This window comes from Panthera onca, chromosome D1 (genome assembly GCF_046562875.1).
Source record: "Panthera onca isolate mPanOnc1 chromosome D1, mPanOnc1 haplotype 2, whole genome shotgun sequence".
NCBI classification, from domain to species: Eukaryota; Metazoa; Chordata; class Mammalia; order Carnivora; family Felidae; genus Panthera; species Panthera onca.
Genome location: NC_138348.1, coordinates 82,238,230 through 82,263,838, shown reverse-complemented (window position 1 = coordinate 82,263,838; position 25,609 = coordinate 82,238,230). Strand labels below are relative to the sequence as shown.

Genomic DNA, 25,609 nt, shown 5'->3' with positions numbered 1-25,609 from the left:
TAGAGTTTCCATGTGTATTATTATATAACTCTGATTTTAATACTATATTTACCAGAACCTTTCAAATACTAGCTTGACAAATTTAAGCAGAATTTAAGGAGACTACTAAAGAATGATTTTAGGAACTGGATCTGCTCTGCTCACTGGGGATTTGCCCATGTAAGAAAGTTTTTGGTGCTAGTTGTGTATTATATGGAAGCCAATTCCCAAAGCCTTTATGAAAGAACTACCATTCACTCCCTATAAATGGAGCATTGATTAAAAAAAAAAAAAAGAAAAAAGAATGCTACTAAGGTTGCTGGTGGGGTGGGGTGAAAGGGAGGGGAAAGCAGCCAACCTTTGATTAGAAAGGGTCACCAGTATATGGACTATAGAGCAGGTACGGAATGTGTTTTTAACCAATAAACTACTGAATTAGGTCTCCTAAAGTGAAAGACCACCTGAAAGGCTATTTACAAATAACCTTGTAATTTATAGGGGACCTCAAGCTAAATATATTCTTCAATCCAGGCTTCAGCCTGAATAAAGTCCAGAGTGTGACTAAATCCAGAAGAATTCTTTATTCTTGGAGAGAATAAAGTAAAGCCCAGAATAATGAGAAGTAAATCCCTGGGATACAGCCTAACAGAGTGATTAAGAATGCAGACTCTGGAGCCAGGCTGCCTGGGTGGAAATCCAAGTCCCACCAAGTATTTGCTATGTGACCTTGGGCAAATTATTTAACTCCTCTGAGCCTCTGTTTCCTCATCTGTAAAGAGTGAATAATAATGGCATAACCACCATAGAGTTCTTTCAAGGACTGAGCAAATTAACGTTTGCAAAGGATTCTGAACTGAGCCTGGCATTTAATAAACACTGTATAAGTTTTTTAAGTAAAATTATAAATCACTCTGAGAGTGCAGCATCACAGCGGCTTTAAAGGTTCCACCTCTCAGAGCCACTCTGATCATCCATACTAACCTTTCCACAGAAGTCTGTGCCAGTAGGAAAACATACTTTTCTGGAATTCACTATACACTTCACTTAGTGGTATTTCCCATGGGTTCAAGTCCAATACGTGAACTCTTAATTTTAATTTAAGCAACAGGACCCAATGAAGACTCTCTCCTTAACTAGTGTTTAGTCAGGCTCCTCTGAGCCCTCATCTTGTCTAGTTTTCTGCCTTGGCTCTCAGTCCTCACTCGGCCTACAAAGCCCAGTTTTAGCAAGAATCTTGCCAAGTCAGTTTAGAGAAAACTCCCCAACTCTGGATACCCGACCAAAATCTTCATCCCCTACATTTAGTCCTTCACCTGCCTTCACCAAGAATCCTCCTTATCTTTGATGTCTTCTCCTAGTAAATGGAATGGTGTTCCATCCACCAACACCCGCTCTATCCTGGCCTCAAGCCTGCTCCTTGGCTATAAATCCCCACTTGTTCTTGTTGCATTCAGAGTTGAGTATTCTCTCTCTCCCCTATTGTGTGTGGTAAGCTTGACACCTTTAGCAGTCTTGAATAAAGTCCTCCTTAACATTTTAACCAGTGTCAGCATAATTTTTTCTTTAAGAGAACACTTGTGATCTTGTGCCTAGACATGACGTCAGGACTTACTGTGGTAACCCACCATTCACGAAACCGTAAGCAGCTATCAATGTAAGTACTCATGAATGAACAGATCTTCAAAGATTAAGGTCACTTTTCTGTGTCACTATTACCCAAAGAACTCACCAACACCCTGAACAAATACAATTTTGAAGATGACAGGCCTCAAGCTTCAGAGAGGCTCTAAAAAAAAAAAAAATCAAAATACACACACGAGACAGATTTTTTGAAAAAACAAATTACTCTCTGGAAAGATGATGGTACTCATAGATAACACCTCTTTTCACAAGAGGACTAAAACTTTGGGCCAGCTACACATTCTGCTTGAGAGGTACTTTCAATTTAAGAGAGAAAGTTTTAGGGGCACCTGGATGGCTCAGTAGGTTAGGCGACTGACTTTGGGTCAGGTCATGATCTCACAGTTTGTGAGTTCGAGCCCCATGTTGGGCTCTGTGCTGACAGCTCAGAGCCTGGAGCCTACTTCAGATTCCGTGTCTCCCCTCTCTCCACCCTTCCCCTGCTCACGCTCTGTGTCTCTCTGCCTCTCAATAATAAATAAATGTTTAAATTTTTTTTTTTAAAAAAAGAGAGAAAGTCCGATCAGCTTAAGAATGTCTCTGGACTGGACTTTCAAGAAGAAAGATGAAGAGAGCCTTCTTAATGAATTAATAGTCAATGAAAACACAAACACTTTATTAGAACTAGACTTCACCAATTACCTTTGAGGCCTTGGACAATCATCCATCCTTCCAATTTTTCTTATCTTTACAATAGAGCAGTAATACTGATCTCACAGAATTGTTCTAAAGACTAAATGAAGTATGTGCCTGGTACATACTAGGCAACTCAATAAGCGGTATCAGTTATTATCATTCAAGTCCAGCTCATAAAAGTGGGGAAGTTGCCTGGCCTTCTAGACAGAAGTGCACTGTGCAGAAGTACGCATTTATCTGATGGTGCACAGCTCTGATACGATGGATAGAGAAATCATAACACCCTACATCAAATGTTATGAGAAGACAAAGAAAGAAAGTAGACTCCTGGGATATTTTAAGCCAAGCTATATGTGCGTACTCTCCCTGAGACAGGGAAAACATCCCATTTAATGTCCCTGTATTTTTCTATGTACAATATAAAGAGCTTATGGTAAAATGGATTTGAAGTCACAGAAGCAATTCCTACAGTAGAGTTGAGATGAGGGATGGTACATACAGGTGAAATCAGTGTGCTTACGAGAACTCTGTAAGACAGATCGTTCCTTCTCTACCTTCCTCACCACTAATTCCTCTCAGTTTCCCCTCAAATTCAGTGAGCTATCTGGAAGCTTTGTCGAAAGGAACTCTGACACAACATCCCACAACCGACCATTTATTCCTGAACTACTCTTTGCTTGCTCCTTCACTAAGAAAGATAATCTGCTTTCTCCTTTCACAGACATCACAGTTGGTGCACTAGAATAATGCCTGTCCCCAGACAAGAACACAGGAGCCCACTTTACCGGCTACTCTTGTCAACATAGCCAAGTGATTGAGAGTGTGAGTTCTAGCAGCAGATTACCTGGGCTAATTTCCTGCCTCTACCTATCAGTGACATGACTGTGGGCAAGTTCCTTAACTTCTCTGTACCTCAGTATCCTCATCTGTTAAGTGGAACAGAATGTGTCTCTCAGGGTTACTGTGAGGAGTAAATGAGTTAAATATAGATGAAGAACTTAAAACAGTGTCTGGCACATTGTTAAGCATTTAAAAAATGTTGGCTAATTTTTATTTAAGCCTTCCATTTGGGTAGAGTAATGTCATTTCCTCAATAAAGATGAAGTTCTATACTTTCTGAATTCCCCATAATTCTGTACTTAAAAACATTAAAATACAGATATGTTAACTTGTAAAAAAAAAAAAAAGTGTTGGCTATTTCCATGTAAACATCTTAGAAAAGAAAAAAAAATGTTTCAGGAATGAAGGTAGCAGCTATTAGACCTTAGATAACCTTGGAAAGTACGCAAAAAAACCCACCTGTTGACAGCAGTTTCAAATTCTCTCTTACTGCACTGCAACTGGGCTATGACGGAGACAACCTGATTATTCAGTATTTCTGAGTAAGAGATACATGTCTATTTCAACACTAGAATGAAAACTGCACAAATGATCTCTGCATAGTCCTTTTGGGAGCATAATGAGACAGAATTATATTTCAAAAACTTGGTTCTCAAGTTAATTCAGATAACAATTCCAAAATAAAGGGAAGTTCAAAATATGACTTATTTTCAACTTCAAGTGTCTGGGTTCTTGATTTTCCTTTTATTTGTTCTCCTTTACTAAAAACCATAGTAATAATCAGGTCAAAAATATTACCAAGATAAAGAACTTGCCAGATATTTTCTGCCAGTAACATTGGTCAGTCTGCAAAATGAGGAATCCAGCTCACAGCTTTTAATCTTGGCTCCATGTCACTCTGAACTAGAAAGCACAACACCTTCAACTGACTTGAAACTGCATGAAACTGGAGGGAGGGGAGGGTAGGTGATGGGTATTGAGGAGGGCACCTTTTGGGATGAGCACTGGGTGTTGTATGGAAACCAATTTGGCAATAAATTTCATATATTAAAAAAAAAAAAAAAGAAACTGCATGAAACATACTATTCCTTAAATGTCTAAAATTCCTAAACAATGCCCAGATGCATACAACAGAAGTACTGGTTCTAAAACCTTCTAAATAAAATTGATTCACATCTGATTAAAACCTAATTTTTAAAATTCTATTGTTCAATTTTAAAGTATCAAAATGTATAATGATAAGAACCTACATTTTCTCTTAGATACAAAAAGAAAGATCAAATGTATAAAACATGACAGAGAATTCTAGTTTAGGCAAAAGTGTGTCTTTCTACCTATTTCTATTAGAACTTGAGAACAAACAAGAAAAAAATCCCAGTCAGAGCTGCCTGGCCACATTCTAAGGTGAATGCAGAGGAATAACATTACTAGCAAGCAAGAATGTACATAATAAAGATGTCATTAAGTAGCACCCGTACCATATCTTTTCCATTTGTCTAACCTGCAAGTTAAGCACAGTTTTGTCTTCACATGTATTCACATTAAGTTGGAAGAAATTACACTAGGCTTTAATTAGTCAGGAATGTTTTTATATCAAAGAGTTAACCTGTAGCACCCATGATTAGATGATGCAAATGAAACATTAAACTTCATTTCATTAGAGAAATAAAACACACTTAATAAATAATTATAACTCTTCTTATACATTAGGAGCCGCCTTTTACTTTAGAAGTGTTAATGAAATTATTTTTACAATGTTATCTATGGAGGTGAGCTATATTTATGTCAGAGCAAGTACAACCAGCAAGTCTACTGGTACAAGGCAGTTCTTCCTGAAACCCAGTTGATCTGAGATTGAATTTAAGATTCAGAGGGGCAATGTGTTGCAGACATATGTGTTGTAGAATTATACTCACACTACCATGCAGAAGGCAGACAGTACAAAGCAACAGGAATACGAAGGTAAACATAAGATATAACCTTTCCTCCAAACGGGTACAGTCCAATAGGAACATGGGGCATGTAAATAAATCCTATCATAGGTCAATTGATAAAGTGTCTTACAGAGGTTAATAACACCATCACTACAGGGGCACCTGGTGGCTCAGTCACTTAAGCATCCAACTTTTGATTTCGGCTCAAGTCATGATCTCAGAATTCATGAGATGGAGCCCACAGCTCTGAGCTGACAGCACAGAGCCTACCTGGGATTCTCTCTCTCCCTCCCTCTCTCTCTCTCCCTCTAAATAAATAAATAAACAAACAAATAAATAAATAAATAAAACTTAAAAAATAAATAAATAACACCATCACTACAGATGGTACTTACTACATGCTGGATACTTTTCCAAGTACTTAATGTAAATTAAACTATTAATTCTCAAAACAGCCACAAAAAGCAGATATTATCACTCCAACTTTACAGATAAAAAAACTGAGGCACAGACAAGTTAAGTGACTTCCCCAAGTTCATACAAGCTAGTAAATAACAGCCAGATTTTCAACCCAGGAAGCCTGGCTCCGGAATCCCCATTTAACCATACTGCCACACTGCTCTGCACATAAAGGAAGCAAATAAGAAGGCAAAATCAGGGGTGCCTGGGTGGCCCAGTTAAGCGTCTGACTCGTTTTCAGCTTGGTCATGATCTCACAGTTCATGAGTTTGAGCCCCACATCAGGCTCCATGCTGACAGCGCAAAGCCTGCTTAGGATTCCGTCTCCCTCTCTCTGACCTTCCTCTGCTTGCTCTGTATCTCTGTCTCAAAATAAATAAATAAACATTTACAGAAAAAAGAAGAAAAAGGCACAGTCAGTTCTGCTTGAGTGCATAGGGGAAGGCTTCTCACAAGAATCAATGAAAACAGAGACTTAAAAGATTTGACAACACACTAGGCATGGCCAAGTTTACAAAATGTACAGGATCTTCCAAAAGGCATCTTCTACCTACATATCCAACCACACCTATCAAGATTCACTCCAAGCTGGGGTACTGGTTAACACTAGAAACAAACATCCAGTCTCTTATAATTATGTTTATATTGTTATTCCACTTTCTAGAGATATACTCTTCTCCATGGTCTCTTTCAAGAATTTGCTCAAGCTCCCATTTCCTCCAAATATCCCTTCCTGATCCCTTCTAGTTTAGCATAATCTCCTCTTATATTTTCCACTCCATGCTGTGACTCGCTTGCTATGCATCCTCTATTTTACCTTTTACCCTATTCACCCTGTTTTAAATAGTGTAATAAAGGTAGGAAGTTTTATCATCTGCAAATACTATCCAAGTATTCAGCACCATTTCTTATACAAGTGAGCTCACTTTTTGAAAGCATGAATCTCTGTAAGGTAGATAAATTCTTTCAACTTTCCGGATGCCTTCCACCTTCCCTTCTCCTTACTCTTGCAAACACCTGATGTGGCTTTTCAACCACTGGTAAAATGTGGATTGTCAACTTTCCAAAAATAATAAGTAATAAAATGTTTTTCTATTTACAAGAAGCTTTGATATACATTCACAATGATAGCAAGAGTATTGATAACATGTTTTATTATTTCAAAACTCTTACATATTTTTTTCCTAATTCTCACACAAAACTATGAGGGCTGACACTCTGAAATTTAAGTACTAACTTAATTAGCCCAATGTCTAAGGAGAGCCGGACTCCAATCTGGACAGGTCTTCTACTCCCCAAATATGACATTCTCTCTGCTACAAAGCACAGCTAATTCCCAATGACTAACAGGCACTAAAACCAGGGAGGGTGTGTCCTTTAACAACATCTAACTAAGCCCTTATCTGCTCTATAAACTCTAAAATAGTAAGACTCCAAGTATGGAACTATACATTAGAGCTAGCTATGCTCATTAGCATGGTATAAGGTAGCAGCAAACATACGTTAGATAGTCATTATGAAACACCATGCTAGAAGCCAAAGGACACACACAGCATTCTTACACTTTCTAATGCCACAAGATAACTGAATAATATTCTAGGTGTTAAGCTTTTTGAAGGTAGATATATATTCTTCATCTCGTTTTGCCCTTAGTGCCCAATAGAAAGCAGACTCAAAAGAGACCAGAGGGACCAGAAATACAGAAGTGTACACCAATGTGTTAATATAAAAATCCACTATAGATTTTACTTTACTGAAAAGCTTATGGCATTGGGAACATACATGAGTATAAATGGAAGCCTTAACTTACTAAAAAGTATACTGAACACTACACTGCAGAATATTCAAGAAATTATCCACTAAGCCTGGGTTTTTAACACCTGCAGTTATGTTTTTAGTGTTCTCTCTGAGAGCCACAAATGTCAGACTGATAGATGGAGAAAAGTCAAAGGAAAAGAACACTAGGTGTGGTCAAGTATTATAAAAATGCAATGAGAACTTGTCAATAAAAATCATTTCTATGGCTCTTATCTAAACAAAGTTTTAAAGGCCCACTTTGTTATTTCCCTATTTACATAAATGGGTAGAAAATACTGGTTGTCCAATATTAACAGTTAAAGAAAAGTCTTCATAAAGAAGGTCCAGGACAAAGCTTAGTACTACTAGTCACTCAATATATGTATCTTGAGCTAAAGTGAAAATGAGTGACTTACAGTAATGGGATCAAGCAATTTTCTTTCCTTGCAGGCCTTGAGAAACGCTGTTGCATGTAGCAATAGCCATGTTCACAGGAGGTCACCGAAGACAAAAATCACAGAGGGCAATGGGGCACTGATGCCGTTCTTCATCCCTCTGGAAATGCAAAAAGAACAGACTACTCTCGGCCACTAAATTAACTTGCTGTATTTGCGAATGGAACAACATTGCTTTGGCACTGTAAAGTTGGCCTAGCTTTAGATGTCTTCATTCATTTTTATGCTATATGTGTGTTCAGGGTATTATTTCTGGATCCTGTTTTGGACAAATGTACCTTTGTGGTAGGCAGTGTAAATCAAAGCATCTGTTTTCAGTGATAGTCTTATGTGATGAATGTTGCTCAGATCTGGGAAGAAGTCCTTCATTAGAATCAATCATTCTTTCATGTCATGAATTAAGTGTGCACATGAGTGGAACAGATATGGTCACCAATCCTGGGACCTCCACATAATGCATGCAATGTGTCTTAGAGCAAGCACTTAGCTTCCCTGAATCTCAGGTTCTACATGTACAAAAAAAAGATAGTAAACCCTTGTGAGACTGTCATGAATATTACACAAAACTAGCTTAGCACAGTGTCTGGTACAGAACAGAACAAACTTGAAATACTGGTTCTCAACAAATGTTAACTATTAAACCACTATTTACTAAGATGGCAAATGCAGAATATGAAATATTTTCATTGTAAGCATAACACATTTAGTCTGTGAATTAAATTAGTATCTTCAGGACAGCTTCAGTGAAAAAAAACAGTGCTGACCTCTAAGACCAGTTTGTAATCCCATAAGTGATATGTGTCTGGCAAGTAGCTCCATAAGATTCCAACCTAAAAACAAACAGGAACCAACAGTTGGGCAGATTTTATCCGCAGTTTCAATAAAGCTACAAATTCCATGAAAATTAAAAATGAAAACCCACAAAGGCTTCACTGCTACTAGAAGTAAAGTTAAAAATAGAAAGTTCAAAGTATGAAGTAAACCACCCATCTTTCTACCCTGGGGGAAAAACTTGAAAAAGGAAGGGTAAGGAAACAATGGCACACTGTAGTTTCTCAAGATTCTCTCCCTTCCTCAATAAGCATTCCTTTGCTGCCTTTGACTTTTCTCTTCCTCACACTCACACTTTCCTGTATGATTAGTCCTCAGTCACCTTGTTTTACCCCAAAACTTGTTTTCTTTCAAAAAGTACTGTACATTGGGGCACCTGGGTGGCTCAGTTGCTTTAAGCAGCGACTTCGGCTCAGTTCATGATCGCATGGTTTGTGGGTTCAAGCCCCTGAACAGCTCAGAGCCTGGAGCCTGCTTCAGATTCTGTATCTCCCTCTCTCTCTGCCCCTCCCCCACTCATGCTCAGTCTCTGTCTCAAAAATGAATATGTTAAAAAAAAATTTTTTTTAACTACTGTATATTTATATGCAAGAAACTCCAAAGTGGGGGTTTAACTCTGAATGCTGCACTTCCAAGCAAAATTGAATAAAATATCCCCCGCCTTTTTTTGATTTAGGTAAAAAACACTGACATGGAGAACTTTGCAGGTTTCCTAAGCTTCCCAGCAACACAGGATGTCCTGGCACATTTTCCTGGTCTACTATCCCACCCATACCTCTCCCTAGTCCAATCACTCATTTCCTACTACTTGCCAAGCACCTACAACTTACACTCTTACAAACAGATACAGCAACAGTGAAGTGTTTTAGTGTTCTACCCTCACCTCCAGCCCACTTTTCTTTTGACTACCTGAAGTATCCTATCTATCGAAGATAATGACTCAGGAAGAGTATTTAGTGTTACCTTACCTTTCATGTCACACAGTAGCCTATTGCTAATTCTTAAAGCTTACTTTTTCTATCAGCACCTTCTTGATATTATATACCAAACACATTTGTGATAAAATTGGACTAGTTAAATTACCTTCTTAAAGCACCACATGAGTTGTTACCTACTATGCAATTCAAGCATATCATCTTTCTATTAGGTTTTTCAGGACATCTTTTTTCTCAAACTTCTTTACATCCTCAAATATGCCTTGGCCAAACAAACCACTCTAAACTTTAGTTCTCTCAACATCCATGAAGTCATTCCCCATGTTGGAAATATCCCTTTGCTTTCTGTTAATGACCTTCAAATGTCTTCAAATACAGAGGTACTCACAGCTCTGCTGTGAAGCTTCATCATACCTCAAAGAACATCTGGCTGTACTTGAAGATGAAGCATGTAGCTCCCTTCAGTCTTTTTGAAGCAACTTTAAGACCTACCTCTCCAGATTAATCTAAAAGCCACTCTAAATAATCCAGTCATAGCAACACATCTGCTGGTTTACAGATATCAAATACTGACATGCCTTATCATACACAATAGTATGTCAAGAGTTCACAAAGCCATGGATAATTTTAGTGTTATGTTCTTGGTGTTGTAACTTTTACTAGAAAACTGGGGAGATAGAACCTCATTAGTTTTATCCTCTTTCACATATTTTTGAAAGTACATATTTTGAGTAAACCAAGAGTCATGTGAATTAACTTACATTTTGTTACTTCCATCAAGGCAGCCAGTTCGGGCCATGTCCTCAGACTGAGGGTATATTTTCCCCTCCTCTAGTAGAAAATTTTGAGAAGTATTACATTACTGTCATATACTGCCTTTTTGATGTCTACTGATATACCGTACATGTTTACATTCTATTATTATTACATATTTGTGTCCAAGTCCCATAACCTTCACCAAACAGCAAGCCTGTGGAGGGCAGAGAATCTCTCTAGTTTTTACTGCAATCAGCACAGAGTCTTGAAAATAGGAAGTTAACAATAAACACATTACAATGCATGAATTCAAAGGATTTAGGAAAGGTAAACTAAGGCTTTTCCAGGACTGGCAAAAATCAATTCCAGATAAGAAATGATTTAGTCACAGACTTGCCTCTAGCTATAAAAGGTGCTAGGAGGAACAGAGAAAAACCAGAGCCCCAGCAAAACAACATACCTAATGATCTGAACATCAAATCAAGTACAAGAAATCTGAGAAGCCACAGAGAACAGCTACAAGATTCTTTCATTTAAGATCTTTTGGCAAGCTGGGCAAAAAGCAAAGCAGTAGAAACTGACAAAAGCAGCCCAGATATTTTAGGTACTAACCTAAAATCTCATCCTTGTCTTAGAAATCCAACTCTAAAAATGATTCTGGTGGTCTAATCAAGCTTGATGAGGAGAATATTCAGTTAAAAAAAATTAAAAGTTCCATAAACTTAAATCATTAGAGAAAGCTAGATTCTTATTTCCTTATATCATTTTCTAATACAAAGAAGTCCTATTAAAATATTAAGACCAAGGGGCGCCTGGGTGGCGCAGTCGGTTAAGCGTCCGACTTCAGCCAGGTCACGATCTCACGGTCCGTGAGTTCGAGCCCCACGTCAGGCTCTGGGCTGACAGCTCGGAGCCTGGAGCCTCTTTCCGATTCTGTGTCTCCCTCTCTCTCTGCCCCTCCCCCGTTCATGCTCTGTCTCTCTCTGTCCCAAAAATAAAAATTAAAAAAAAAAAAAAAAAAAATATTAAGACCAAGATTTCGATGTCAGGCAGCCTACTAGCTGAACTCTCAGTTTTGTTTTGTGGAGAGGGTACTTAAGCTCTTCAAGTTTCAATTTACCTACCTGCAAAATGAAGATAATAATATACCCTACTTCATAATGACATACATGCAAAGGGCTCAGCATAGCACACAGTAAGAGCTTGATAATAGTAGTTACAATTATGAAAGCTAATTTTTCAGGAGGAAACCAATGACATGTTATAGTTGGGTCTTGGGTACTAAATCTACATTAAGCTCACCTCTCAGGATTTAAGATAATGCACTATTACACGACAGCAGCAAATTTAATGTAGCCCAAGTACCTACCGACCAAGAAAATACTAAAGTGACAACAAACATCATTAGTCAAATTGTCTCTGTTCCAAAAGGTAAATTTACAATTTACTTAAGTGCATTTTCCCATCAGCTGTTTAGCACCATACACATTAATGAAAGTTATAAGAACACTTATATTGACTCCAATGACAGATTATTAAAACTTCAAATTATTGTCTCAGTGGTTAATAAATTTCTGCACATTCCAGCATTCCTTAAGAAAAGCATTCCTGGACTGAATAATGAACTGTGTTTGACCAAGTGAAGAAACAAGCTAATGTACATGAACCTCTAAAAATTTTGACAACTTTTCACAACTGAAATTGAGTAACAAGTTTAAAATGTGTGCATAGCATAAATGGCTAGCTATGTTTGTGACAGCATATTTGGGTTTTTCACTACTGTATTTTTATTGATTTTCTTTGGTTAAACAAAAGTGTATAATATGTAATATCGTGGCTATAAATGAACAATACAGTTATGGCAAAAGAAATTTTTCATATAGTTATATGACTAACATCCTCTTAAAGACTAGAAATATTTTATTATGAATAGTAATTGAAAGGCAAATACATAAGCCTCTGTCTTAGACGAGATGTGTAAGTATGCTGGCATCATGGCTGGTTCTTCCAAAAAGAAATAGAAAAGAACGATTCTGTAAAACAGGGTGGAACTTGGGCTGCCAAGAAATTAAAGGCACAAAGATCATTATTTTCCATGTCCACAATGTTTTTGTAAGTTGCTTTCAATAGACTTGTTATCCTACATATTTACAGACCACTTTTCTGCTATCTTAACCCATTTTGAAACTCTAAAGCGATTTTTTCAGACTATTTCAAGAAAACTACATTTTAACATATTAGACTCCATTGTGCACCTTTAAAGCCAATCCCCCACTTACCCCATCTTTAAGGTATTACAAGAGACCATTTTTATAGGATACACTATTTTACTGTTTTATTCTAAATTCCAAGTATTCTGTTTTTAATAAACTGATTTACTACAGTCATTTACCACCTTCGATACACATGATGAGATTTTTCAAATCATATTTATACCCCCTTATCTCACTAGAACCCTACTGTGGAAACAGACTGAGTAATTATCTCTATTTAGCAGATGAGGAAACTAAGGCCCAAAGTTAAGTGACTTACCCAAGCAATAGAATGAGGGCTGCAATTTGTACAGGCCAAACTTCTTTCTATACTGCTTAAATAAACATTCCTCTTACACCTATAATTCTACCATACAAGGCATAACTCAATAGTAAACAACTGTTTTAAAACAGGATCATTTACAATTTTCCTTATTTTCTCACTTAAAAAAATCCCTCATCCTTATACCATATCTCCATTAGGTAACTATTTTAACTGCTGGTGTACATGTTATTTACATGGAATGGTCATTATAAAAATGCCTAAGTGGTTTGAGGAACATATACATCCTGTTTAAAATATTGTTTTATTTTATGTGATTATGTTCATCAGAAAGCATAAAGATGAATCTCAAATCTTTTATTTCAAAAGAAAACTCATTCACATAAATGCCATGCTGTTTGAGTTACCAGCATGCATACACATCAATGATCTGTACAGTCAGCAACTGCCTGCTGTGATTCGAAACAGCTAAGACATATTTAGCCACCAGAGCGGAGGAATTCCAACTGTGTCAACTTGTGCAACTACTTCTGGCTTTGCAGCTTCCCACATTCTGGAAGGCACATTGTCTCTAATTATTTTATTGCTGCAAATAAAAGGGACTTCTCATACAAATGACACACATGATTTATGCCAGGTTTTTATTAGCACATAGACAGTCCATGATTAGTTCACCATTCAATTCAAAAACTTAAACATATATGTGGTTTTCAGGTCCTCTGACCTGATATTTTTGTCTTCTTCAAAACTTACTAACGTCAGTTCTTCAATTGATAAAAATTTAAGATGATTTTTATATATCACTGTTCATATGTTCTAAGATGCTAAATTATTTTTTAAAAAGATGTTAAATTATTAAAAATTATTTTTAAAAAGCTCACCATCCAATTTTCAAGATATTAAAATATAGAAACCGTACAACTTTGATTCCATGAATTACTATGTATCTTTATATTTTATACTTTGCTTGGTCATATTGAACAATGGCATCATTCAGAGCATTTGAACTGTCAGGTAAAGGAAAGCATTATCCCTAACCTCAAGAAGCTAATAGCCTAACAAAATAAATAGCACACAAGGCACTACTTCAATTGCCTTCTTCTATCTCTAAATACCAAAGAAACCTAAAACCATGAAGAGCCTGTTCTAGAAATATTGTCTGTGTTGTCCCTAACCATTATGACAGGGGGAAATAAATCCATTCTCTCTAGCTTAACTTCTTATTCCTTGGCCATTTAAAGGACCCGAAGCCTTTATTCAGGCCACCTAGTCCCTTGGGCTTATTTCTGGCAGAGGATCCAAGCTGAAGGGGCTACCAGCAGCTGTGTGCAAGCCCCACTCATCCCTAGAAATACTGAAATAGTGGGACTGTGGGCAATATTTTAACAAGGGCTCTCCAGATAACAAACTAGATAATTAGGCACTAGAGTTTCTATTTTCAGGCTGGAAATTCTTAAAGAGTTATACAACCAAAAAACGAAGTTGTGCGTACTGTTCCTATTTGCTCCACAGGCTCCCTGACCACAATTTTTGAAGTATAGAAAATTCTCTATAATCTAAGATTCACATTCAGTTCCAATGCTGTGCAGTGTAGGGAGCCAGATCATTGTGATTCAAGTCAGCAACTTTTAGGATAAATGAAGTTTGTGCACTAGTTATCACAGGTCTGTGGTAGGGGTGGGGCAGGGTAACCATTGTTCCAGCTAATTAATTTAATAACTTAAAATTACATCAGAATAGTGAAGGGTATGTGTAAACAACCCTGAGAATCCCTAGAAATCATGCCTGTGAATGATTAATATCTGCTATAATAATAACATGACAAAAAATTACAGTGAATATCAGACTAACTTACCATGAAAATTATTAGATTTCAATGAAATTAAATTTTATATTTCTTTAGTCACACCCTCTCAAACCAAGATAATGAAGAAGTATTGAATAAGTAGAAGTCTTTGGGATTTTAGCTTTATTGAGTAGTAAACCTGATATATAATCAGCATATCACTTACATATAAATGGGATTCTCAAGGACTTAAAAGATATTTTTCCTAAACATCTTGACTATTATCCTGCAAACAAATCTGTGCTATGGATCTGTATTACCTATGGAAAAAATCCTTAGTGTAAGCAAGGGTAAATTTTCACCCTGTATCAACTGCAAAGGTAATAAATCCTAAAATAATTAAATCCACATTAAAGAGCTTTTTATTGATAATGTTATGATTCAAGAAACAAAAGACTTAACAAAGTAGTTCCCTCCATCAAAACTTTACCACACAACGCTCATTTAATCAATCAAAAGGTAGGTATTAATTTCCTTATCTATGCAATTTCTACTTCTCTCAGTCTACAAAGATTCTACTTCCTATCATCCAGACAGTTTGGTAAGTAAGAACCAGAGTGAATTTGGAATGTCAGACTACTTGGCAGAATTAAAGACACTGAAAATGCAACTTTCCCTAACCACAGTCAAATAGATAGAAATGTTTGTGAACTTATCAAACCACTAAATTTAGAATCACCTACAAATTATTCAAAGTAGTGCAAGATGAGTTATAATAGTATACTAACTAGCTAAAAGCACTAAAGTGAGACATTACTCAAAATGAAATGCTTTTTCAAGAAGGAACTGGTACATTAATTACCTAAACATAGTCTCACTCCCTTACTCCTTTCAGGTCTTCAAATGTTACTTTCCCAGTAAGGGCTTTCCTGACAACTATTCAAAAGCAGAGTCACCCCTAAAGAACAGGCATATGCCCACACACTCTTCTATATAACCTCCCCATATTTATTTTCCTTAGGAGCATTTACCACTATCTGACCTATAATACAATGCAGTCATTAATTTGTTTCCTCCAATTACAATATAATTTCCATGAAAGTACACATTTTTGCCTATTTTGTTCACCGTTTAACAAACAGATCTAGGCCTGATACATAAAAGGCACTTAGTTTTGCATAAACGAATGAAACTAAAAGGATATAGTAAGATCCTTAATAGCAGCCTTCTTAAAACAGGATATGTATATCCTGTAGTGGAGTAACATAAGATAAGCACTGCACTTTGTATTATTATTTTTATATGAAAACAAATATGTTATGGAATATTATGGATAAAGCAATTAAAGAACACTTAAAAGAAATTTTGGCTTTGTGGGAGCCTGGGTGGCTCAGTTGGTTGAGCGTCCAACTTCAGCTGAGGTCATGATCTCACAGTTCATGGGTTCGAGCCTCACGTCAGGCTCTGTGCTGACCGTTTGCTCAGAGCCTGGAGCCTGCTTTGGATTCTGTGTCTCCTTCTCTCTCTGCCCCTCCCCCACTCACGCTTTGTCTCACTGTTTCTCAAACATAAATAAATGTAAAAACAAAATGTAAAAAAAAAAAAGAAATTTTGGCTTTGTGATAGAATAGAATTATACATTGATTAGTCATATAAGGAAAGCAGCATAGGTGTTTAAAATTGGGTATATGTTTCCTCACCTCTCATTTTAGGAATTAATTTTGTAGGAATGTATGGAAAGTAATATGCGGGAACTAAAACATCACCACCAATTTTTAATACACCTGAAAGGAAACGTTTCCCTATTTTGCATTCTACTGTCAGGCAATTTTCTTTAGAGCTAACCTGAATCAAGTAATCGGAGATTAAAGTTTTCAGTTTATTTCCTGCAAATATGGAATTGAACTAAGCTAGGGAGAAAAGAGCTAGTGAGTAATCATAAACATAGACAAGTCTCCATTTGTAAGCACATGGGTGGAGCTACAGTCAGAGAAAGAAATACCATGATTTCACTCATATGTGGAATTTATGAAAACAAAACAAATGACAAAGGAAAAAGAGAGACTGAGAGACAAATCAAGAAACAGATTTTTTATCCAAAAAAAATTTTAATTTTTATTATTTTTGAGAGAGAGACAGAGAGAGAGAGGGTGCAAGTGGGAGGGGGTGGGGCAGAGAGAGGAAGACACAGAATCCAAAGCAGGCTCCAGGCTCTGAGCTGTCAGCACAGAGCCCGACATGGGGCTCAAATCCACCAACCAGGAGATCATGACCTGAGCTGAAGGCTGACAATCAACTGACTAAGCCACCCAGTAGCCCCAAGAAAAGATTCTTAATTATAGAAAACAAACTGATGGTTACCAGAGGGGAAGGAGATGGGAGCCTGGGTGATACAGGTGATAGGGATTAAAAAGTGCACTTGTGATGAGCACCTGGTGATGTACTGGAAGTGTGGAATCACTACAGTGTACATATGAAACTAATGAAACACTGTATGTTTTTTTTTTTTTTAAAAAAAAGGAAACATGGCTTGAACTCAAAGTTCCTTAAAGTACCAGTTGGTTTCTGAGATGAAATGAGGACATCCTCAATAGAGCGCACGTTTTTAAAATCAAAATTAGCATTTGTTACACAAAAGATTTTTTTATTTAGTTCTTTCTTTCCCCAGGACAGATCTTAAACATGTCTGATTTCTAGTTTCAATTCAAAATTGATGAAGAGTTCTTTAATACTCTACTATCTACTATGCCCTTGTTCACAATGACTAATAAAGACCAATATTTATACATACAGATTTAACTACTACGGTTAAGTGTGCCAGGGATCTTACTAATTTGGTAAGAGAGCTTTTCAAAGCATCCCAAATTAACCAGATGAAATTTCACTTATACCCATTTTATCATGTGGGTGTAAGTAGTTCTAAAGGGAATTACCTCAAAGATTTAGAATTAAAATGCTCATCTAACATAACAAACATTTGTGCTTCGTAGGACTTCAAAATATGCAGACTTTGGATTATCGCTCACATATAACCGGACAGAAAGTCAGAAGCTAAGGGTTGCAGTCCCAGTTCGACTGGCACTAATTTACTATAAGCATGTGTAGGAGCTAGCGTAGGGAAAGAAAACTACCTATAGTCTTGTTCAGAACAGCTGCCCTTCGCTTTTTGTTTCCTGAAGATATCACTAAGATATCCTCTAAAAGTTTTTCTTTATCAAAAAAAAAAAAAAAAAAAAAAAAGAAAGAAAGAAAGAAAAGAAAAAGGAAATAAAATAGAAATACTGGAAGTCTCGGGTTAAAGCAGACCACCTATGGATTTCTCTCTAAGCCTGGGCATGCCAGAACTGCACACTGTGGTTATAAGTACACATGTAAAATAATGCTTGCTCTTAACTTAGTTAAGAACAAAATAACAATTTTGGGATTTTTTTTTTTTAATTTTTTTAACGTTTATTTATTTTTGAGACAGAGAGAGACAGAGCATGAACAGGGGAGGGGCAGAGAGAGAGGGAGATACAGAATCTGAAACAGGCTCCAGGCTCTGAGCTGTCAGCACAGAGCCCGACGTGGGGCTCGAACTCACGGACCGTGAGATCATGACCTGAGCCGAAGTCGGACGCTTAACCGACCAAGCCACCCAGGTGCCCCAACAATTTTGGGATTAAAGTAAGTACTTCTCATACTAAATTACCAAAGTTAATCTCTACTTTCACAATGCAACACCATGGGTAAAATGTCTTCACACAGAGAAATCTGCTTTCTAGGCAGCATGTTGGTAACATGGGTCCTCTAACACTTTCATTTAGGCTTGAAGCAGTTAACTGGTGTGCCATAATTCAAATTCTTTGTAACTGAAACAAGAAGACAAGGAAGCTAAGGCCTTCAAAGTTCGTCAGTGTAGGCTAGGGCCTACAGAGAGAAGTCAAGGGATACATAAAGGTCAGTTACATGGTGGGCATGCTGTAACAGGAAATGGTCCATAAATAGAGTTCCCTTTATCCCACACACTTAACCTTCATGTGTCACAGCTTTTGAGGAGGCATCACATCATGATATAGAAGAACAAGGCTCCTTTTTCCCTCTCTCATCACGCGTACTCTGCAAAGTGGCCTTATAGTCTGTCAAATAAGTCTGCTTTCCTATTCAAGCCCATCATGAAATTGGAATGAGAACTCATATCCTCACTCCAGGAATAGCTATGCTTCATACAAACCCTGTCAGCTTTTGTCTTCTCAGGACACAGAAAATATAGTATAACCACAAGCACCCCCTTTATTCTACATATATATTTTTAATGTTTATTTATTTTGATCTTTTATGTTTATTTACTTTGGGAGAGAGAGTGCATGCAAGTGGGGGAGGGGCAGAGAGAAAGGGAGAGAAAGAATCCCTAGCAGGCTCCATGCTATCAGCACAGAGCCAGATGTGGGGCTCAATCTCACAACTGTGAGATCATGACCTAAGCTAAAATCAGGAGTTGGACACTCAATCAACAGAGCCACTCAGATGGTCCTCTACATATGTATTTTAAATAATCCAGTAAATAAAGTTCCAAAGCATCACCCAACCTTCTGTCCAACTACAGTAGTCATGGAATCTTGCCCAGAGCAGCAGTCTGACACTGGACCACCGCAGGTACCAGCAGTCTACATGGCCAGTCCTTTATCTTACACTTTCTGGCCCAGTCTTCTTCACTCTCAGGAACCATTCCATATAAAACCCTGCAGTCTAGGCATTTTTCCTCTCCACTCTCCATTGTTTTGTCCCTAGAACAGAAAACTCCTAGATAGTGTTCTCAGCTTGAACAATATTATCAAACAGCAAAGAATAGTGCTATGGTATCAGGTTTAAATCTTAGTTTCATGATTGACTAGCTTTTTGTTACTTTGAGCAAATTACTTAACCTCTTCCTCACAGTCTCATTATCTAAACATTAAAGAAAGCTACTGTGTAGTTCAGTGTTGGTGGGAAGATTAGAGAAGTTCAGAACTCTAGTATTTGTTAGCTAACTATGTTTCTCTCCCTTCTATTTCAAAGGAAGAAACTGAGAGCATCCTATAAGAATGGGAAGGATGGATGGTGACCAGTATATAACGTGATATTTTAAAAAAATGTATATGCATGATAAAATTTATAGAGCAGAGACTCTAAAGTATAACACTTTAGTCCTCTAACACTTTCATTTAGGCTTGAAGCAGTTAACTGGTTAAAGTATAACACTGTAGATTTCATTGTCAGAAGGAAAAGTTCCAGAAATTATACAAAAAGGATAAATACACACACACATACACACTAACTTTAGTCAGTCTGAAATCAGAAAAAAAAAATATTAATCAACTTTAAGCATGCAGAACACCAAGTAATTGAATCTTAAAAAAAAAAAATTTTTTTTCTGTACATATGCAACACATCACACGTAAAATCTTCTCAGATATTCACTGCTCTAGGTAAAAGCCTTCACCACCAGTGTTTTAAAAAGCTGCAGCTGGACTAGGGGTCAGATGGCACTCAGTAGTTTTGTGTGTGTTGGGGGAAGGGTGTGTCAGGAATGAATGTGGTTATCAAGGCATTTCCAAGTAGGGAACCCTTGGAACAACATTAGAGTAAAGGTCATGGGAAAAGAACTTTTGCTCACCCTACTTCCTGGCAGCATTTTCAGTACACAAGCCATAAGCAATTCATATTTACAAAGTGAACAAGAAAAGACGGGCTTATTAGATGACGGGGGGCAGGAAGACATATATACACAGATTATGTATTACTTACACTTTTTTTTAATTTTTTTTTTTAACGTTTATTTATTTTGGGGACAGAGAGAGACAGAGCACGAACAGGGGAGGGGCAGAGAGAGAGGGAGACACAGAATCGGAAGCAGGCTCCAGGCTCTGAGCCATCAGCCCAGAGCCCAACGCGGGGCTCAAACTCACGAACCGTGAGATCGTGACCTGAGCTGAAGTTGGACGCTTAACCAACTGAGCCACCCTGGCGCCCCACACTTTTAAAACTTTTATTTAAAAACTCTAAAAATTATTTAAAAGACTTAGCATATTTCAAAATATTTAATCCACACTGGTTTAATAAATACATTGAATTAGGTTTGAATATTCTTATTGAAGTCAATCACACAAATGAAATTCAAGAAAATAATCATGATGTATCTACTTTATCCTTCTCAGAAAAAAAAATGCAATTTAAGTTACCTTTCAAAGTCATAGAAAAAATATTTCTCAGGATTTCAAATTTTCAAATCTAGAGTTCTTCACAAAACAAGATAGTTTAAGAACTTGGTGAATATATCCTGAACTTGACGTAAAATCGAAGAGCACTATAGGTATCAAAGGTCAATAGTTCCTCATTTTTTCAATCATTTTGTTAAAATTCACAGACTAGGGTCGCCTGGGCAGGTCAGTTGGTTAAGCATCTGACTTCAGCTCAGGTCATGAGCTCACAGTTTGTGGGTTCAAGTCCCACATTAGGCTCTGTGCTGACAGGTCAGAGCTTGGAGCCTGTTTCAGATTCTGTGTCTTCCTCTCTCTCTGCCCCTCCCCTGCTCACACTCTGTGTCTATCTCTCTTAAAAGTGAATAAAACATTAAAAATTAAATAAATAAAATTCAGACTTGACATAACCAGTTAACAAATCTCAAATTATACAACTAATACAAGCTATCTTTTTTCTTTTTTATACACAATATAGTTTTATTGAGTTATTGTAGTTTCGATGAGTTAAGCATATGTCTCCTCCCATATGCTTCCTTTTTTTAATATACTGATATATATTTTTTTCAGTTTTTATTTAAATTCCAGTTAGGTCTCATACAGTGTAACATTAGTTTCAAGTGAACAATCTAGTGATTCATTACCTACACACAACACCTAGTGATCATCACAACAAGGGCCCTCTTTAACTACTACCATGCATTTAAGCCATCTCCCAGCTCACCTCCCCTCCAGCAACCTAGGTTTGGTCTCCATAGTTAAGAGTCTGTTTTCTGGCGTGCCTCTCTCTCCCTTTTCTTTTCTTTTCTTTTACAATCTAACTTTTTAAAAATGGACACTAAGATAATTCAAACGAAGAGAAAAAAAAAAAGCCATTCCAAATCTATACATTACTATTCTGTTTCTTTCTCTTAATCCTGGTATTCTGGAAAATTATAAGCACTTTTCAAAAAGATCTCAAACAAGGCTTGGTTTAACAAACAGCTTAAGTTCTGAAGTACATGCTTTCTTTATAACTATGGATTTATCAATGAAAGTGGCCTCCTGACTGCCTGTATGTTTGAGTGTTATTAAGCAGTCTGACAAAATATGGAGAACTGACCTTGCCATGGAATGCAACAGGCAGTTTCCCCCCTGCTGCTTCTTAAAGAAAAAGAAAACAAAATATTCAGACTTGAAATGTAATAACAGATTTCCACATATTCACTTTATTTATAACATAACATTCCTACTCTTCACCTATCTTTAGGGGTTAGTAATTAGTAGTAGCAGTAATTCTATAACACTTTATCACTTTATGTAGGGGAATAGACTATTTATGAGCTTTACACACATTATTCTCATTGATAAAAGTCATAACCTCCAGGCACCTGGGTGGCTCAGTCAGTAAGTGTCTGACTCTTGGTTTTGGCTCAGGTCATGATCTCACGGTTTGTGAGTTTGAGCTCCATGTCGGGAGGCTCTATGCTGATAGCTCAGAGCCTGCTTGGGATTCTCTCTCTCTCCCTCTCTCTCTCCCCACCCTCTCTCTCTTCTCCTCCCCCAAGTGCTGGCACTTGTGCACTCTCTCTCTCTCTCTCAAAAATAAATAAGCACTTAAATAAATAAATAACCTCCTTACATAAAAACAGGTAAGACACCAAAAAGCAATGTTCTGATTAAACTTCAAAATGAGAGAAAAAATACATATATATATACTAGAATTACTGAATTACCTTTATTTTAAGTCTCCAAGCAAATGTCAAATACTTTACATGGGTACTCTTTTAAACCTAAAACAAAAATGGCACTTAGCTGTTAGATTCAGACTTAAGCACTTACCTCAGTAATCATAGTACTGTGAGGTTTTAGATGGACCAATCACTGAAATATAAGCATCTAACCTCTCCTTTTTGTTTCAATATTTTTCAGCTCTTTCCACATCTGAATGCCAAATCTATATTAAAGAAATGCCTCTTTCCCACCCACCCCCAGTTATTAATAGTCAAGATGGAGAAAATGTATGTAAATAATTCCCTCAAGCATTATAATTATAATCAAATTAATATTTAACATCAATAAGTTATAGCCTACCTCATTATTTCTACAACTGTTTATTTAATTACTTACAAATAATTTCTTATACCAAATATTCTCCTAAATACCCACCAAGATATCCAAGAACATTTCAGGTTGAACCTGCTTGGGATTCTCTCTTTCCCTACCTCTCCCCTGCTCATGCACTTTCTCTCAAAATGAATAAATAGACATTTTTAAAAAATAAAATAAAATGTAAGAATTCCAGATTCCAGTGCCCACCATGGTGCTTGAGTATGGGCTCTTTTATGTACCCACCCAGTGCCAAAAATTGTACCAATTAGTGTGCCTATAAGCAGTGTTAGTATCATTAAGTACCGTTTAGTCCCAGTAAGAATAAAGATCGATTTTTTATATAAGTTTCACAGATAATAGAGTTAATTCATTCAACAAATATTTAAGCATCTACTCAGGGCCAGTCACCTGGCCTGATACAGAACTTGTTCCTGAGAGTAAATGTTGAGAAAGACCAATGGGCCCAGATCTAAGCCCTGTGGCCCAGGCCACGTATGGTAACTGTCAATGTACTGAATGATAGGACACCAACAGAAAAACAAAGAAGCACAAGCTTGGGTTAGATTAAAATGATACAGGGGCGCCTGGGTGGCGCAGTCGGTTAAGCGTCCGACTTCAGCCAGGTCACGATCTCGCGGTCCGTGAGTTCGAGCCCCGCGTCAGGCTCTGGGCTGATGGCTCAGAGCCTGGAGCCTGTTTCTGATTCTGTGTCTCCCTCTCTCTCTGACCCTCCCCCGTTCATGCTCTGTCTCTCTCTGTCCCAAAAATAAATAAAAAACGTTGAAAAAAAAAAAAAATTTAAAATGATACACACACCTCATATAGTAGTAGTTGTAATGACAACAACAACATGTAACAATCCCTGGCTAAACTCTATACCATCTCATATCCTCACACCAACCCTACAAAAGCCTCCACAACAATAGTCTTCATTTCATAGAGGGAAAAAAGACCCTAAGAGAGGTTAAATAGCTTGCTTCATCTGAATGCATTTGGGGGCAGAAGGAGGAGACATTCTTAAAAATGATAATAGCCATATGACTATTCAACAAGATTAACAATAACTCTAATATCAAAAGCTAGTCCACATTCAAGTTTCCCCAATTACCTTTAAATTTTGTTTTCTATAAATTCTGCATTCACTTATGTCTCTTAGATCTCTTAAGTCCCTTTTAATAAAGAACGGTTCCCTGGTATTTTTTTCCTTCTTTACACAAGCCACTGACTCACTGACTAAACTAGCTCAGTTGTTTTGTAGTATGTTCAAATTTCTGGATTTGGCTGAGTGTTTCTTCAAAGTGTTGCTGAACTTGCTTCTCCATCCCTGGGGTTTCCTGGAGTCATAAAGTTATGGGTAAAGGCTTGATCAAAGGGAGGGGGTAAAACCCAGAATGTTTGCCCTGTCCCTTCTTCCTTTCCTCACAGACAGAACTGTTATTTTTATATATGCCAAATTGATGCAATATTTTTTATTGGAAAGTGACTAACTGCTTAGCTTATTATAACAATAAAACATCAAGATCCTTTCAGAGAAATTAATCTATATTCTCCAGGTCTAACTGTTTAAAAATCACTCTACTCCCCACAAACGGTGCTACCAGGGGATGTATTTGTTTTTTATAGGAACTGAGTGAGAGAAAGAAAGAGTTTTCAGAAAAATAACACACACACACACACACACACACACACACACACACACACACACAAACACACACACAAAGATAACTTCCCAGGCTGCAACTCCGTCTCTACAATCTAGTTCCAGTTTACCACATTTGGTAAGAGGTAACTCCATGATTTATCTACCAGACATTATCTGTGTGCCCAGAGCCCCATGATTTCTCAACCCAGGTTTATTCCAGGAAAGCAACTCAAGGGGATTTCCACCAATTTTTCCCTCTCACCAGAGCCATCCTCAAGTAACAATCAGGAAGCCCCCGGCATAGATCCACAAGGAAATTAAGAGGCTACTTGGAAAATGGAGAAGAATGAAAAGCTCACAAAGCTACACAAAATGGTAAGGCATTCTCTTATCCCCAATTCCTCTAAATCCTAATCAACTGTGGACTCAGGTTTAAAAAAACAAACAAAACCTTAGGTTGAATACAGTATTTCATCTCCCACTGCCCAACTATAGATGGCTCCCACTACAAAGAGGCCATGACTGGAAAAAATCTATCCCAGCTCTGAAAACAAGCCTTTCCTTTCTATTGTTTTCCTTTACCTTGATTTTTGAAAGCTGTATATATGGCCTTTCCACATTACCTATGTAAATGAAGATAGTAATTCAGTATATGAAACTCTTAAATGTCATATCACTTACCTTTACCCATTCCTTTGAACTTTACCCTGTGCTTTCATGTTTCTAACTCTGAAAAGCCCCTGTAAGACTGGAATTCATGCAGATTACTCCCTGAATAAGCAATGAAAGAAAAAATGATGTAAAATGACTTTGCTAGTAGAATCATTTTTGGCATTTCCCTTTCCAGAGTTTAGCAAGCCACTTAAGACATGCCAGATGCCAGAGACAAAAAGGGGGATTCCACTTACAAAAAGAGCCCAAAGTAGAAAAAGTAGGAATTCATTTACTCTGGCACTGGCTTAGCACTAAACCACAGACACAAATTAAAAGGAATCAAAAAATATTTATAAGAGAAAAGTCAAAGCAAGATGGGAA

General features: G+C 37.2%; 1 protein-coding gene across 1 annotated transcript in view; it reads right to left on the bottom strand.

Annotated features, from left to right (window-relative positions):
- ARHGAP42 (Rho GTPase activating protein 42) overlaps positions 1-25,609 on the bottom strand; it is a 316,690-nt gene that overhangs the window by 241,084 nt on the left and 49,997 nt on the right. The gene's annotated exons all lie outside the window — the stretch shown is intronic.